Source organism: Schistocerca americana, chromosome 6, assembly GCF_021461395.2.
Source record: "Schistocerca americana isolate TAMUIC-IGC-003095 chromosome 6, iqSchAmer2.1, whole genome shotgun sequence".
Classification (NCBI taxonomy): Eukaryota; Metazoa; Arthropoda; class Insecta; order Orthoptera; family Acrididae; genus Schistocerca; species Schistocerca americana.
This window is the reverse complement of record NC_060124.1, coordinates 284,800,580-284,817,017: the sequence shown is the minus strand read 5'-3', so window position 1 is coordinate 284,817,017 and position 16,438 is coordinate 284,800,580.

Here is a 16,438-nt window from a genome sequence, read left to right as displayed (position 1 = left end):
TTAGACAAGAAGAGAATAGAAGCTTTCGAAATGTGGTGCTACAGAAGAACGCTGAAGATTAAATGGGTAGATCACATAACTAATGAGGAGGTATTGAATAGAATTGGGGAGAAGAGGAGTTTGTGCCACAACTTGACTAGAAGAAGGGATCGGTTGGTATGACATGTTCTGAGGCATCAAGGGATCACCAGTTTATTAATGGAGGGCAGCGTGGAGGGTAAAAATCGTAGAGGGAGACCAAGAGATGAATACACTAAGCAGATTCAGAAGGATGTAGGCTGCAGTAGGTACTGGGAGATGAAGAAGCTTGCACAGCATAGAGTAGCATGGAGAGCTGCGTCAAACCAGTCTCAGGACTGAAGACCACAACAACAACAACAACAACTTTATTCCAAATATTCTCTGTCATATTGTTATCCTTCTACAGTTCTTACAGATTCGCCATGCATTTCTCATTTCATATCAGAAGAACTGTTTATGTATTAGTGTCTGCAACAGTGTATGTTTATTATACTCTTCATAAGCTAATTTCTTGTCGTCTACACCCGAGGAAGATAGCGCTGTGGTTAAGGCGTTGGACACGCCTTTCTATGGGCCTGTTAGCAAACAAAATTATTTCCAGAAGAAAATGTCACATGACGAGTAGATCCCAAAAAAAGGGAAAAGAAAAATATCCTGGCCCAAATGACGTCCCACCGCTGTACACTCGGGTAGGAAAACTGCTACTGATTCAACTGACATATCGGACCATAATCGATCATTGCATACGATACAAAATATGTCGCGTTTGAGTCCTGAGCTTCGAACTGAGAACCGAACGCCGAACACATTTGTACCGCTCTAACTTTTCTGTCACGGTTCTTCTTCTTCTTATTCTTCTTTGGCCTTTGATCTGCAATATACGGGCACCGTTCTTTTGTCTCTCGGTCTCCACACTACTCGATCTCGTACTTGGTCAGACTGAAAACCTGCTATCTTGAGGCCTATGTAGAGGATACCTAGCCAACGTTGTCTCGATCTGCCAATAGGTTGTTTACAGTCAAGGAAAACCCGCGATTTGGTGTCGTTTCTTGGTCTGCTCAAAGTACGTGTCCATACCACCGTAGACGACTTGCCCTCAGCTTCTCAACGATAGGTGCCAACCCGAACCGGTTACGTGTTTCGTCACTGATCGAGAAGTGTCAGGCTAGATGTTCACGGAAGTATTTTCGTTTCCACTACGGGAAATCATTGCTCTGATTCTTTTGTTGCGAAACAACATTCTCCACAGTACAATGCAAATGAGCGGATTGCAGAGCGGCACATTTTCGGTAAGAGGCGTCCGTGATCTTCTTATCACAGAGCTCGACCAATTATTGTCCGCCATTCAAACCATACGGTGCTAATGAATTGTATTAATTCAAAAAAGAGTGAACCTTCGGCAGCGGTTTGTCTTTCGATTTGTTTTCTTTGTGATTTTTCTCCCAAAAGAAATGAAAATTGAGGTTTCAACGGTCCTCATAGGTAGATAAGGGAGAAAGAGATGCAACACAAGGAGAGAGAGAGACTAGAATGTTACGAAGATTCTAAAAATGGAAATAGATAAAACTCCATTTAAGAGGACAAATACCGTAGTTCCTATGTTAATAGCAAAACACGAATTTAAACGTTACTGCAATATCGTAAGCTTGCTTCGGTTGTGATCCAACATAGGTAAAAAATTAAAATGGTTGCCACTGTTGGCTGTGGGTTTAGATTGTTCGGAAAGGTCGAGATGACGCAATAGAGTGACGAATGCCGATTTGTTAGTTTCGAATAGCACTGAAGAGCCGCTACGCTCTACATTCAACAGTATGAAAAGTGACACACTCTATGAAATACTGCAAAATTTAATTAAGAATTTCAGTGCATAGAGTGGTCATAATACTACTAGTTTAGTGCAGAAACTCTTCCGCGTTATAGTCAAAATGATGTGACGAAAATTTCTTCACAAGGATCCTAACTGCACTCATGTTCAGAAAAAAAACACCTGGAACTAACGTTCATATTACCGTACATGTACATTAGTATGTTCTGCAGAAATAATTGGTATTTCAGTAAACTCGGTTCAGCATGTGTCCTGTTACCTAATAGGCACAGAGGCGCCATACGCCAGATAACTTGTTCCACGCGTGATGGGATCAACGCGTGTAAGCGATCCATTCTGTAATAACATTGTTCTTCCTCTATGGTTGTTGGCACTGGGTCACAACCCATCATTGCACAACATACTATACACTTTCGATTGGCGACAAGTGATCTAGCGGGCCAGGACAAAACACTGACATCCTGTGACACCAAGAAGGCACGTGTTCGTGCAGCAACACGTGGTCGTGCATTGTCTTGCTGAAAAATGCCTTCTGGGGTGTTGTGCAGAAAGGGTGCAGGAAGCCATTCACATAGGTGAAAATGGTCATAGTGGCCTACACACGCACTAACTGGGATTTGTGGTTGTACCCAATAGCATGCCACACCATAAGGTCTTAAGTTGGCGCGGTATGTCTTGTGTGAATGCAGTCACTGTGTTGGCGCTCCTCATGTCTATGGCGAACCAAAATGCGGCCATCATTTTCAAACTAAAAGAAGGTGGATTCGTCCGAAAACACTGTCTGATGCCATTCCTGTCCCCAGCGACATCATTCCAGACACCATCTCCGTCTAGAATGTTTCTTCACATTCGTCAATGGTAGGCGGAGAAGCGCACGTAACTCATGCCGTAACAAACGGCGACGAACTCTCATCCCTTATACTTGGACCAAAGCCGAGGAGGATGCAGGTATGTACTGCAAGGCCATTCGGATGAGGTGTTGATCTTCTCGGTGGTCTGGGTAGTGCGACTGACCCATCTCGCAGTTTTCTATGGCCTTCCGTGAACCACTCGGCACACATCCGTTGCACTGCCGAAACATTTCGTCCCACACGAACGGCAATTTCACGGACGGATGCCTCATATTCTCTCATGCCAATAATATGCCCTCTTTCAAACTCACTGATTTGACGGTACGGTTCGCGCATACGTCTGCGAGGCATCCTGCACGTCTGCTCAAGTCCCACTGACCCAGTACCTTCTATTTATAGCGACAACGAGAACAGCAGGCATATTTTACCAGTAGGCGCTGTTGCGCCGCGATGTCGATGTTGGCACTTAAACCACGCGCCGACGTGGTTCAAATGCTGTTCATTTCTGTGGAAATACTAATGTACATATGCTGTGAATATGAACGTCCTATCTCTAGTCGCTCATGGTGTTCTGTTTTTTTCTGAATATGAATGTAGTTACGAGTGGCATAGTGCCATCACAGTGACTTTAGTGACTTATAGCAGGAAGTCTGTTTCGCTGCAAACGATAAGTCATAAACAGATATCCAGGGATCAAAACGTAGCACAATAGAAGCGTGTTATTACTTGCCAACGACTAGTAAATTGTTAGAAATTACCGAGAGCGGCATGCTAACTCATTATCAGAACTAAAAGAACGATCGAAAGGTCTGTTTTGTCGTTCAGTATGAAGAATCTTTCTAACTAATTGCAGCAAGAGTCATAAAACAACGAAAAAGTCGATATTAAGGGCCAGATCATAAACTTTTCTGCCGACCGGTGTGGCCGAGCGGTTCTAGGCGCGTCAGTCTGGAACCGAGCGACCGCTACGGTCGCAGGTTCGAATCCTGCCTCGGGCATGGATGTGTGTGATGTACTTAGGTTAGTTAGGTTTAAGTAGTTCTAAGTTCTAGGGGACTGATGACCCCAGATGTTAAGTCCCATAGTGCTCAGAGCCATTTGAACCATTTTTTGTTTGCACTCGTCTTTTACAATGACATCTGAGTTGTGTGAAAAATGAAAGGCAAGATTTCAGATATAGCGTAGGTCCACGTTTGTTACGCGATGTTTCTGTGGCAATGGAGATGAAATATGCGCTATGCCAACAATCGTAACATTCTCTTCTTACTCAGGTCCTTATCTATTTTGCGAAATTCGTACCATAAACATTTATTTATAAGTGTTATGTTATTGTACTCGTCACTTTAAGCGATTTCGAAAGACTTAAAGACAGTGTTGCCGAAAAAAGGCATGCAGCAATTTTTGCAGTAAATGCAAAAGTATTAGCAACACAAAAATTACTAGCTTCTTATCAAACACCTAGTTTAGAATTTGAAACTATTTATTAAACATTGTGGTTAATTGGCACACACTGTATTTCAAAAATATATCGACTTAGTCATTGAGAGTTAGGAAACAAGATTAAATTTGTACTGGACAGTCCAATGACCGTACAGATATTGAACCGGTATTGACAGAAAGTCACTCAGACGTCTACAATATGGTAGCAGAAGACAGAAAACGGAAGTAACGAGAAGCTGCGAACAAGAAATACAGATGAGTCGACTGGAATAAATTTCCTCGTGGCTTCGACTGTTACTACTCTTCTAAGTTTCATCAAAATTCTCCCTTCGTGGTAAGCAGCAAATGGGCTGACCATGAGACGTGGTCGTAGTGTTAAATATGTAAAGCACTCCTCCCGAAATTCTGTTTTGGTTCGGCACGCTGTTCTAAACTATAGTTCAATTCTTTATCTTGGCGGCTCGCGCATGCCCGCCCAGATGCGGGAGATTGCTGCGTTGCCAGTTGCAAACGACGCACGCGCCAAGAGAAGCAGCGCTATAGTATATTATAGTATAGTTCGCAACTTTACGTTTAGGGGGGAGCGCGCAGTTTATGAAGTAAAGCATTAATCCTTTCGCTGCTACAGAGGCGTGCTCCCCGCATTCCGCGTTGTGCGCAAGATTTTGTCATCACTGCACTGCTCGCCTGTGCTGACACATGGTGTTCCGACTGCTTTGACACACTTATCATTAGATTTCACAAAAACTATTTCGCCCAAAAATCTGATTTTTACACATCTTCTTGACTGATACCTCCCCCCATAAATGACTTAATTTTGTTTCGATGTTCAACGCAGTTATTGTGCAGCATTAAATGTAGTAAACCATTGCTCGAAATTTTTAAGAGTTTGCAGAGGTAAAAGTCCATAGCGTATACTTTCCGTATGGTCGATTTTAGTTGCCACAATGTTGAGAATGAAATGTGGACAAGACACCTAAATTTCATATAAAATTTGCTGTATAACAATATCTCATCAGATAGGTGTCGTATGTAATATTGAGAAATATTCCGTCTTCCGCGACTGTAAGAAAAGTTTTATTTATACCAGAGTCATTTCGCTTTTTTCTAAAACGTTTTGATTAAAAAAAGCTGGGAAAGTACACAAAACTGATCTGTGAACGTAATAAAACATGGAAACTAAAATATATTATCAGCGGGGCGCAGTGCGCAAACAATTTGTGTTTGTCACAACGGACAGCAAATACTTGCCAAAACATAGATCAGTCGACGAAAACATTGAATATGATGATGTTGCCAAAGCAGCGAAGCAAAGAATTGCGTCAATCAAGTAGCTCGGCAACGTACGTGCCGAAATTCTACTCTAAATAGTACTTTTAATACAGTCCCAAAAGAATATATCTCAATATGAAAAGTAAAACAGCAACTGCGGAGGAGAAGATATACAAACACAACAGATAACACAAATATTGTATGTATGCCTTTTCATTGTTTTTAATTGCTGTGAAAAGAAATATTGGAGGACAAAATTAGAAAAACCGAAAACTCATTATGATTATAATGAAGAGACAAAGTACTAGATATTTCAAAAAATTACATTCAAAGGAATAAATTTCATTAAGTAAGATACTTCGATATTGTTTTTTTTAAATAAAGAAAATATTAGGCACTGAACAAGGTCTGAACTCAGGACCTTTCGCTTGGCAGCCAAACACCTTAACCATTTTTTTTTAAATCACATTCTGTTCTGTATTGTTCGCTGAATTAGTTCGGGGCGGATGTCCGATGACATCCGTTTAGGTTCTTTGTTGATACATTCACTCAGTTTTTTTGTTACAGAGGGTAGCTAACCCTCTGACCGAACACGCTGAGCTACCTTGCCGGCTCACATATTACAGACAATAGCTAACGTGTGCTCAGAAAAAGAGCATTTTCTTTAGAAGAGAAGAAAAAACAAACAGGTCTGTTCTTCAACACCAAAAATTTGGAACGTGTACGTTGGTAGGAAACGTGGCAGAAAACGAGAATGAACAGAATGCATCTTAGATTAATGCACTTTGGCCTTCGAAAAGAAACTTGAACAGTAGTGAAAACTCAACATGTACCTCAAATACGATATAAAGTGAAAGAAGTGCTTTTCTTAATGAATACACACAACAGAAGTATATAGGTCATTCCATGTTAAAGAGACTTTGTGACAAAAAAATTAAAATGACAATATTACAAATATAACCTTAAAAATGCCAAGTTAAAAGTACATTTTTTCATTGCAAAATAATCATGAACATGAAAAAATTAAATTTCTACCTTCACTAAGCGTTTAAAGTGCACTACTCTATGGCACCACAGAGAGGTATGTTTTATGCTATTTCCAGATGAGTATTAGTTGTGTTATCTATGGCTGATTGTTCTATTGTTGCAAAGAATATTGAAGTCAACATTGTTATAGCTCATAATAATTCGTTATGTTGAAGTAAGCTAACTGCATTTCTTTATTTTGTTAGTTTTATAATATATATGCAGCTTGTAACACCCGTAACAAAAAAGATACAAAAGTTTAATTTGTAATCTAGTAAATTTGAACTGTACAATACCTTTCTGTAAAAGTGAGGTTATGCACATGTTTTACAATATCATACCATTACATGGCATTTTGAAATCTTATTTAACACTCTTAGAGCTGTTACGGGTGTTACTAATTTTTTTTCGGGTGTTACTTAACACATGTGTAACACCCGTAACTTGAATTGGAAGGTTTAATGCCACCTTCATCTTTAGTAGGTCTAGGCCCTACATTTAAATTATAACCAAAGGGTATTATTATGAATGAAAAAAGTTTTTTTTAACTATGTTTATTACATATGAAAACAGTTTTAAGCATGGAACTAAAATTTTTATTCCTCTGCATACATTTCTTTAAGCACTACACCTACATTATAAAAGTTAATTAGAGCATTAACCTGACTCAACTGATGTTCTCCTAAAATGTTAATTAAGCCCAAAATTCTTTAGATTACGTATAGTTTATGTTTTCCATTCTAACTTTTCCAAGAACAATAATATTTCTAACCTCAGTTTTAAATTTTATATAGGCCCAGTAAACTGCTTATTGAGGCAAATTCTAGTCATTCATAAGAGCCTATGTTTAACAATGTACTGTGCTGGGCAGTTCAAAAACAAATATACTCTGTCCAATCTATGTTATTTTGAGAGAGACTTTGGACTGACAGTTGAGTGGAATTTTTTGCCAGTTCACATGGTAAAGGAGCCATGGATGGCATTGGAGGTGCACTGAAGAGGAGCATGTGTACAGCTGTTAGATCTAGGAAAGTTATTATTAACAACACAATTGACTGTTATGACTACACTCTGAAGAATTTTTCTAAAATTAAGGTATTATGGGTTGATAACATAACAGTGGAGCATAACAGTCCTATTTTGGATGAAAGGTGGAAAATTTTACAAGGGATTCCTCAAAAGGGATTCCTCAAATTCAGGGCTGCCAACACTTTTGGCCTTATAACACAACTGATTTGCTGGTTTTAACAGCAGAGTCATTAATGACAAGGGTGTCAGTATCTATTACTGAGGAGGCCGAAGTTAAAACATTACATGCAAAAAGATGCATAAACTCCCATGAAGTGTGCAGTTCTGATGATTCTGATCAGGAAAGGTTTCACTATCTGAATCATAAGACAATATTGGAAGTGCTTATGAGTTAAGCCTAACTAATAAAATTGAAAAGTCTGATTTAAAATTTGGGTTATTTGTCTTGGATGACATTCCAAACGACAAAAAGAAGCCAACCCTATCCAAAATTCAATACTGGTACTTGAGAATCTGCCAGAGTGAGGTTGATGAAGAGGAGGATGTGAAAATTATGTTTCTGAAGTCAGTAGGAAAAAGTAAGACACTTTTTAAACTAGATGAAACTGATGTTTGTTTTGTGAAATTCAGTCAAGCACTGTCTAAGGTAACAACACCAGAAATCAAACAAGGTAACCGTTTGTACTATGACTTCAATTTTGAATTGGATGTTGCTGTAAAAGATTATTAATAAAGTTTTTAAACCTATCAATAATAAGAAATCATTTTTGTCATAAATTTGTTAGGCCTACAAAATGAGGTAAATGTAAGTAATGATATCTTGGCCTAGTTATGCTTTAAAACTGTAACAAAATTTTTTGTGTGATAAATAGCTTTATCCTTCAAATATGTTTTCTTAAGTACATACTTCTATTCCAAATAAACTATAATACTTCTTTTCTTTTTATGCAATTGTAGGAGGTAGATTTATTCCTTCAAGAATGAAATCTGATGCATCTATGTAACACCCGTAACATTTAATGTAACACCCGTAACAGCAAAAAATATATGAATACTGAGTTACGAAGTCCAAAAAAAAATAATTTATATTTCAAAATAAAATTTGGGGCAATACCTCGTAACAGTTGTTTTACAAGAATAAAAGCTTCATCAAGTTTGCAGAAATTAGAGAATTCCCTAACCCATAACAGGGGCCAGGTCTACTTTTGGTAACACCCGTAACACTACTTTTTTGATTAATAACCAGGAGAACAATAAAACAATTCCAGTACCAACATTTATAACATGAAATATAATATAAGCCTTAAAAGTTTTCAATATTAAATCCAATAAATATTTTTCCTTACATTATTTTTCCCGATTTTAAGGTGTGTGCATGTAACACCCGTAACTATGGAATTGCCCATATAAGACGTCAAAATAGTGGTTGAGCTTGCAGGTAAAGTCTTACCTGATATTCGACATCACTGTCTCGTTTCATGCCCAGCAATTATAGTTTCAGCTCCACGAATGCCAATTCCTAGACGGGAAAAAAAGTTCTTATCTCTGCCCACTGATTCAAACTCCATTGCTTTGAGATAACCATTCCATGCTCATTATCAGTCAATTGTTACCACTTCAGAATGATGGAAAAACACTTAGCCAAAAGGTGGTGCAGTTTGAAGGCAAATCGATGCTGCTGGAAAACTTTGAAAGTTTAATCAGTCGTATGTTAAACTTCCTGTAGTCTGTGCGTATTCTAAGTATATTCGTGGCTTCTCTCTTACCACATTAGCCTATTCTTAGAAATAATGACTTGATAGTTTATTCCACGATATCTTTCATTCTGAAACTATTTGCTACGAGTAGTTACGCAAATAAATCCGTACTTCCTTGACAGAGAGACGGGTAATTATGTTCCAGGCCGGTAACAGTACTGTTTAATCTAGAGTTACGAAAACAAATGAGCCAAGAAACAAGACTGACTTATGGAAGTACCAGACACAAGTGTTATTTGAGGTGGTTGTGCGATATGTTCCCTTCCTGTATCGTTTACAAGTAGCATTTCTTTGCACGGCACAATTTCAGTTATTTTCGAACATGCCCAGCTATGTAATGGCAAAGCAATTGCAAGTGTTAATCATTTACTTCTCCGCAGACAGTCGACGTGTATTTACTATTCGTTTGTAATATAACTATCTCAAAAGACAGCACACCCAAGCTATTGTTTTGCAATATGCCATTCACCGATTATGACTACTTGGTTTATCTACGCATGCAATGTTTGCAAAATCGTATAAGAATATCTCGTAAGTTAATAGTTTAAAATGGGGTCACAGAAAGTGAATCATCGCTTGTAAGACATTTTCAGGTCGTAGCAGAAAGTCAATGAGAAAGTAACATTGGCACAAGAAAATTATACATCTGAGGCAGATTTGAAGAGCGTATAAAGAACAAGGCGCACTTCTATAGCAAATTCGCATATGTGATAAAGCCATAGAGCATACAAATCACTATTGTTTACAAATGAAAACTAGATTTCTGTGTACTATATTTGAAACGATGCACTTTGCAGTTGTAGTAAACCTATGTCAAAATTTTAAAGATGATTTTACAGTGTTGCTCGAAATTTACTTATTTCGGCATTGTTGACAGGCAATACCAGGAATGTACACGTCAGAACTACCAAACTCTTCAACTGACATCGACCTAACCGCAAAGAAATGACAACTGGCATTCACTAAAATAACAGGAATGGCTCGACTGATGAGACTTAACATGACAGCTATACTGACATAATTCGTACTTGAAGTAAGATTTTCGGCAAAATAGCAAGCACTAGTCTTAAAACGTTTTCACATTAACGTCAAAGTGCTACACTCTGAAATATACAATACGCACACTTCTCGCTAAAAAGTACGTTAATATGTAAAATTTAAATTACTTAGCGTTATTTCTTACGTTGAATCTTGGAATGGACGGAATCTCGCGATGAAGAAGAATATAAAATAAAAACGTCCTCGGCCGAAAAAAAGATTGCCGTAGATATTCGATAAACAATGTAACCAAGGAGTTGTTATATCTTGTGCAAAGCCTTCAACTAAGATACTACTCACGCTACATACAGATCTCTCTACCAGCTAAAATAATGTTTCGCTCTAACTACATATTTTATGAGCTGCCTAGATGCCACTGAATGTATTACATTCCCTTCACTGAGAAGCAATGAAATTTTTTTGAGACCACGTCTGCTTAGTTTTCGTAATATAGAGATCTTAATCGATGTTGCAGTAACGTCTTTGCATTCCAGAGATAAGAAATGATGTGAGATACAATTCGTTTAGATTGGTACCATTTAAGGAATAGAAACAGTTGGATTTCTGTGTATATGTAGCTTCAATGTAACTAATATTTTGGTAGGAAACCCAGATCAGAGAATTAACGCAAAGGATTTAAAACAGTAGATATCTTTGACTACAAGGGAAAATTGAAAACCATGCTTAAGTACGATGCTCCTCCTACAATCAAGGGGAGGAAATTTACTTCAAAGCATGTAAAGTTTTCGTTCAAAATTTCCGCAGTTTCTGTCCATACGATTCTGAAACCGCTCTGACATATTTATGAACGGTAAAATCTTAATACGTTTGTTTGGGTGGCCATCTTCCGCAGCAGCTGTTAACATCTGTCACTACAGGTCTTGAACTGACTGCAATGTAATTAAAAAGAATTACACCAGACGTGTTTCGCTTTCATTTATATAGCGTCTTCTGTGGCATTGGTGTTTCTTTACATAGTCTGCACCTTCCCCTCTTGCTAGCAGTGGCTGATGTCGACAGGCTTCATATGACATCTGCAGTTTTTGGCATTTTGCGTTATTTCCTGCGCTGCACTATTTATAATTACCTTTCTTAACTGTTTTTCATTCATCACTGCTGCAGTGTTTATGCCTAGGCAGCGATGGAAATAACGCAAAACGCCAAAAACTGCAGATGTGAAATCAAGCCTGTCGACATCAGCCACTACTAGCAAGAGGGGAAGATGCAGACTATGCAAAGAAACACCAGTGTCACAGAAGATGCTTTGTAAATAAAAGCGAAACACGTCTGGTGTAATTCTTTTTAATTACATTGCAGTCAGCTCAAGACAGATGACCTATGATAACAGAAATAAAATCCTAGTTTATGCGTAAAGTTCACAGATCAACTCAGCCTTCGATAGGCTTTGAGCGGTGACGTGGTAGGTGACATCATTCGCCAACGGGATGTATCAAGTGTTGACTAAGTGGACCTCGTGCTTCCTCTTCTCGTAAAGCATGTGGTAAACGGGGAAGTTAATGTAACCCATGAGGTTCTTCAAATTTATCACACAGTAATTATTGAAAAACGAATAAAGAGATTCCTCATTATGATAATAGCGATCGAAATAGTAGAGACTGCATAGTGTTGTCTCTGTATCTACGCCAGTTTATTAAATGAGTTTAATTAATTGTATTTTGGATTATAAACGACTTTCCTCTTTACATGGTATGTATTCGTTTAGGTCCGCAACTTCCAGTCCTTCGTATGGCGGATTTAATACAGCGCTAGAAAAGGAAATCAGTAACCAACTCGCCACAATGAAAAACGAAAGTTTTCTCGCACAACATAGTTGTTCTGCTTTATTTTTATTTCTGCTGCGAAATAATAAACACAAGCTAGTTACTTCCAATTTTATATTTGGCAAGTTGTGTTCCGTCTGTGCTTTCATACAGTTTAAGCCGGCCGCTGTGACCGAGCGGTCCAAGGCCCTTCAGTCCGGAACCGCGCTGCTGCTACGGTCGCAGGTTCGAATCCTACCTCGGGCATGGATGTCTGATGTCCTTAGGTTAGTTAGGTTTAAGTAGTTCTAAGTTCTAGGGGACTGATGACCTCAGATGTTAAGTCCCATAGTGCTTAGAGCCATTTGAACCATTTTTGAACTTTCATACAGTTTATAACTGCCAATAATGGAACCTCTGCATAAAAGTGGGGAGAAAACGTATGCATAACCGAAGTATGTTAACATTACACTACAGGGTCATGTAAGCAACCGTTGTTTCTGCACTCCTTTTTTGAATCAACTGAGAAGTACTCTTGATGTCTGTACAATATGAAGTAACTTCAACGATCACCATCTTTGACTTGCGGAGAATTTATTTACACGTAGAGTGATAAATTCACCTTCTACGACGACAGTCACGGTGGACTTTACATTTCAGCAAAACGGCTCACAGCCTGCCATCATAGATTAACTTTCGCCGCTACCTCTCTCCTTGAATGAATTTTCATATTGCGTGCTTGGTTAGCAGCTGTCGCAAGCGCGCTTGACCGTGAAAGGCGTAGGTCTTAGGTTCGAGTCCAGGTCCAGCACAAAGATTTTATCTCCTAGAGAGTTTCATGTGAGAGAACACTCTGCTGCAGGGTGAAAATTCAGTCTGGAAGCAAATCCCCTGGATACTGCTACGCCATGTCTCGACAATACCCTCTCTTTCAGGAGAGCTAGTGCTGCATGGTGTGCAGGAGAGCTTAAGTGAAGTATAGAAGGGTGGAATTGAGGCACTGGCAAAAGTAAAGCTGTGAGGCGGGTAATGAGTCCTGCCTGGACAGCTCATTGGTAAAGAACATTTCCTAGTTCAAGCCTCGGTCTGGTACACAGTTTTAATCTTCCAGGATGTTTCATTACATATAGGGGTTAAGTATTTTATCCATCCTCAGCAACTGTAGTCATAAATAATGAAATAATAAGCAACCAGTTGCATAAAAGAAATTTAATTTCTTTAACGGTTTCAGGCACTTGGTGCCTGTGGTGTCACCGCCAGACACCACACTTGCTTGCTAGGTGGTAGCCTTTAAATCGGCCGCGGTCCATTAGTATACGTCGGACCCGCGTGTCGCCACTATCAGTGATTGCAGACCGAGCGCCGCCACACGGCAGGTCTAGAGAGACTTCCTAGCACTCACCCCAGTTGTACATTCGACTTTGCTAGCGATGGTTCACTGACAAATTACGCTCTCATTTGCCGAAACGATAGTTAGCATAGCCTTCAGCTACGTCATTTGCTACGACCTAGCAAAGCGCCATTACCAGTTACTACTGATGCTGTAAAACATGTACCGTCAAGAGCGATGTTCACCATTTACGGATTAAAATTAAGTATTCCAACAGCTACGTCCTTTTTTTGCTAAAGTCTAACTTCCTTGTCCTGTTCCAGACCTCACGCCAGCCTGCGTGAGCTAAAACGCGTGCCTTTCGGCTTCCTCTCATAGTGGGTTGGCTCTCTTGCCAATCCACAACAGTGCCATTCTCCAGAAGATTATACCTATTGCATTATTCTCGAGCTTAACAATAAAGTGCATATAGTAAATTGCCATGGCCCTATTGTATTAATGGATTCAGTATTGTATTACTTATTGCTCTTGCATATTTTTTAAGACCATGGCATTTTGCTGTATGCTCCCTAATGTTGACACCCGCAAATAATGCATTAGCTATAACCATCTGAAGAAGGGTACTAAGTGCCCGAAACCAGTGAAGAAATTAAATTTCTTTTATGCGACTGGTTATTTCGTTATATATGAGTTACTGTATAGTGTTGGGCTGAGGCACCCCTAGCACTCTTTGGGCCCTGTGGGATTGTGAAGGGGAACTGTAGTAGCGTCGAAATCACTGTTTTCGAGGATACTGGGTTAGTTGGTGACAGTCCCGTTATGAGGCATAGTTCTACGTCTATTTCTACATCTACGTGATTACTTGCTATTCATAATAAAGTGCCTGGCAGAGGGTTTAATGAATCACCTTCAACCTATCTTCTACCTTTCCACTCTCGAACGGCGCGCGGGAATAACGAGCACTAAATTTTTTCTGTGCGAGCCCCGATTTCTCTTATTTTATCGTGATGATCATTTCTCCCTATGTAGGTGGGTGCCAACAGAATGTTTTCGCAATCGGAGGAGAAAACTGGCGATTGAAATTTCATGAGAAAATCCCGTCGCAATGAAAACGCCTTTGTTTTAAAGATTGTTACTTCAATTCACGTATCATATCTTTGACACTATCTCCCCTATTTCGTGATAATACAAAAATGGTTCAAATGGCTCTGAGCACTATGGGACTTAACTTCTGAGGTCATCAGCACCCTAGAACTTAGAACTACTTAAACCTAACTAACCTAAAGACATCACACACATCCATGCCCGAGGCAGGATTCGAACCTGCGACCGTAGCGGTCGCGCGGTTCCAGACTGACGCGCCTAGAACCGCTCGGCCACCCCGGCCGGCCGCGATAATACAAAACGAGCCGCCCTTCTTTCAACTTTTTCGATGTCATCCGTCAGTCTCACCTGAAGCGGATCCCACACCGCACAGGAATACTCCAGAACAGGGCGGGCAGGTTTAGTGTAAGCAGTCTCTGCAGTAGCTCTGTTGCACCTTCTAAGTATTCTGCCAATGAATCGCAGTCTTTGGTTTGCTCCACCCACAACATTATCTACGTGATCGTTCCAATTTAGGTTACTTTTAATTGTAAATCCTAAGTATTTAGTTGAATTTACAGCCTACAGATTTGTGGGACTTATCGCGTAATCGAAATTTATCGGATTTCATTTAGTACTCATGTCAATAACTTCACACTTTTCTTTATTCAGGCTCAATAGCCACTTTTCGCACCATTTTTCAATTCGTTTTGGTCATCTGATGACTTTACAAGACAGTAAATGACTTCGTCTTCCGCAGATAATCTAAGAGGGGTTCTCAGATTGTCTTCTATGTCGTAAATGTACATAAGGAACAATAGAGGGCCTATAACACTTCCTTGGGGAACGCCGGATATTATTTCTGTTTTACTCGATGACTTTCCGTCTATTACTACGAACTTTCTGACAGGAAATCACGAATCCAGTCACACAACTGAGGTCATATTCCATAGACACACAGTTTGGTTAGAAGCCACTTGTGAGGAACGGTATCGAAATCCTTCTGGAAATCTAAAAATATGGAATCAATTTGACATCCCCTGTCGATAGTACTCATTACTTCCTGAGATAAAGATCTAGTTGTGTTTCGCAAGAATGATATTTTGTGAATCCGAGCTGACCATGTGTCAATAGATCATTTTCTTCGAGGTACTTCATAATGTTAGAATCCAGTATGTGTTCCAAAACCCTACTGCAAACGACGTTAGTGATATCGGCCTGTAATTCAGCGGATTACTCCTACTTCCCTTTTTGGGTATTGGTGTGACTTGAGCAATTTTCCAGTCTTTAGGTACGGATTTTTTGTGAGCGAGCGGTTGCATATAATTGCTAAATATGGACCTACTGAATCAGTATACTCTGAGAGGTAGATTAAAACTGAAGAAACTGCAAAAAGGTGGGAATTTAAGAAGATGGGACCTGGATAAACTGAAAGAACCAGAGGTTGTACAGAGCTTCAGGAAGAGCATAAGGGACCATTTGACAGGAATGGGGGAAAGAAGTACAGTAGAAGAAGAATGGGTAGCTTTGAGGGATGAAGTAGTGAAGGCAGCAGAGGATCAAGTACGTAAAAAGACGAGGGCTAGTGAAAACTCCTTGGGTAACAGAAGAAATATTGAACTTAATTGACGAAAGGAGAAAATATAAAAATGCAGTAAGTGAAGCAGGCAAAAAGGAATACAGACGTCTCAAAAATAAGATAGACAGGAAGTCCAAAACGGCTAAGCAGGGATGGCTAGAGGACAAATGTAAGAGACCTTTGGAGAAAAGAGAACCACTTGTATGAATATCAAGAACTCAGATGAAAACCCAGTTCTAAGCAAAGAAGGGAAAGCAGAAAGGTGAAAGGAGTATATAGAGGGTCTATACAAGAGCTGTTGAACGGAATGGACAGTGTCTTGAAAGGAGGATATAAGATGAACATCAACAAAAGCAAAACGACGATAATGGAATGTAGTCGAATTAAGTGGGGTGATGCTGAGGGAATTAGATTAGGAAATGAGACA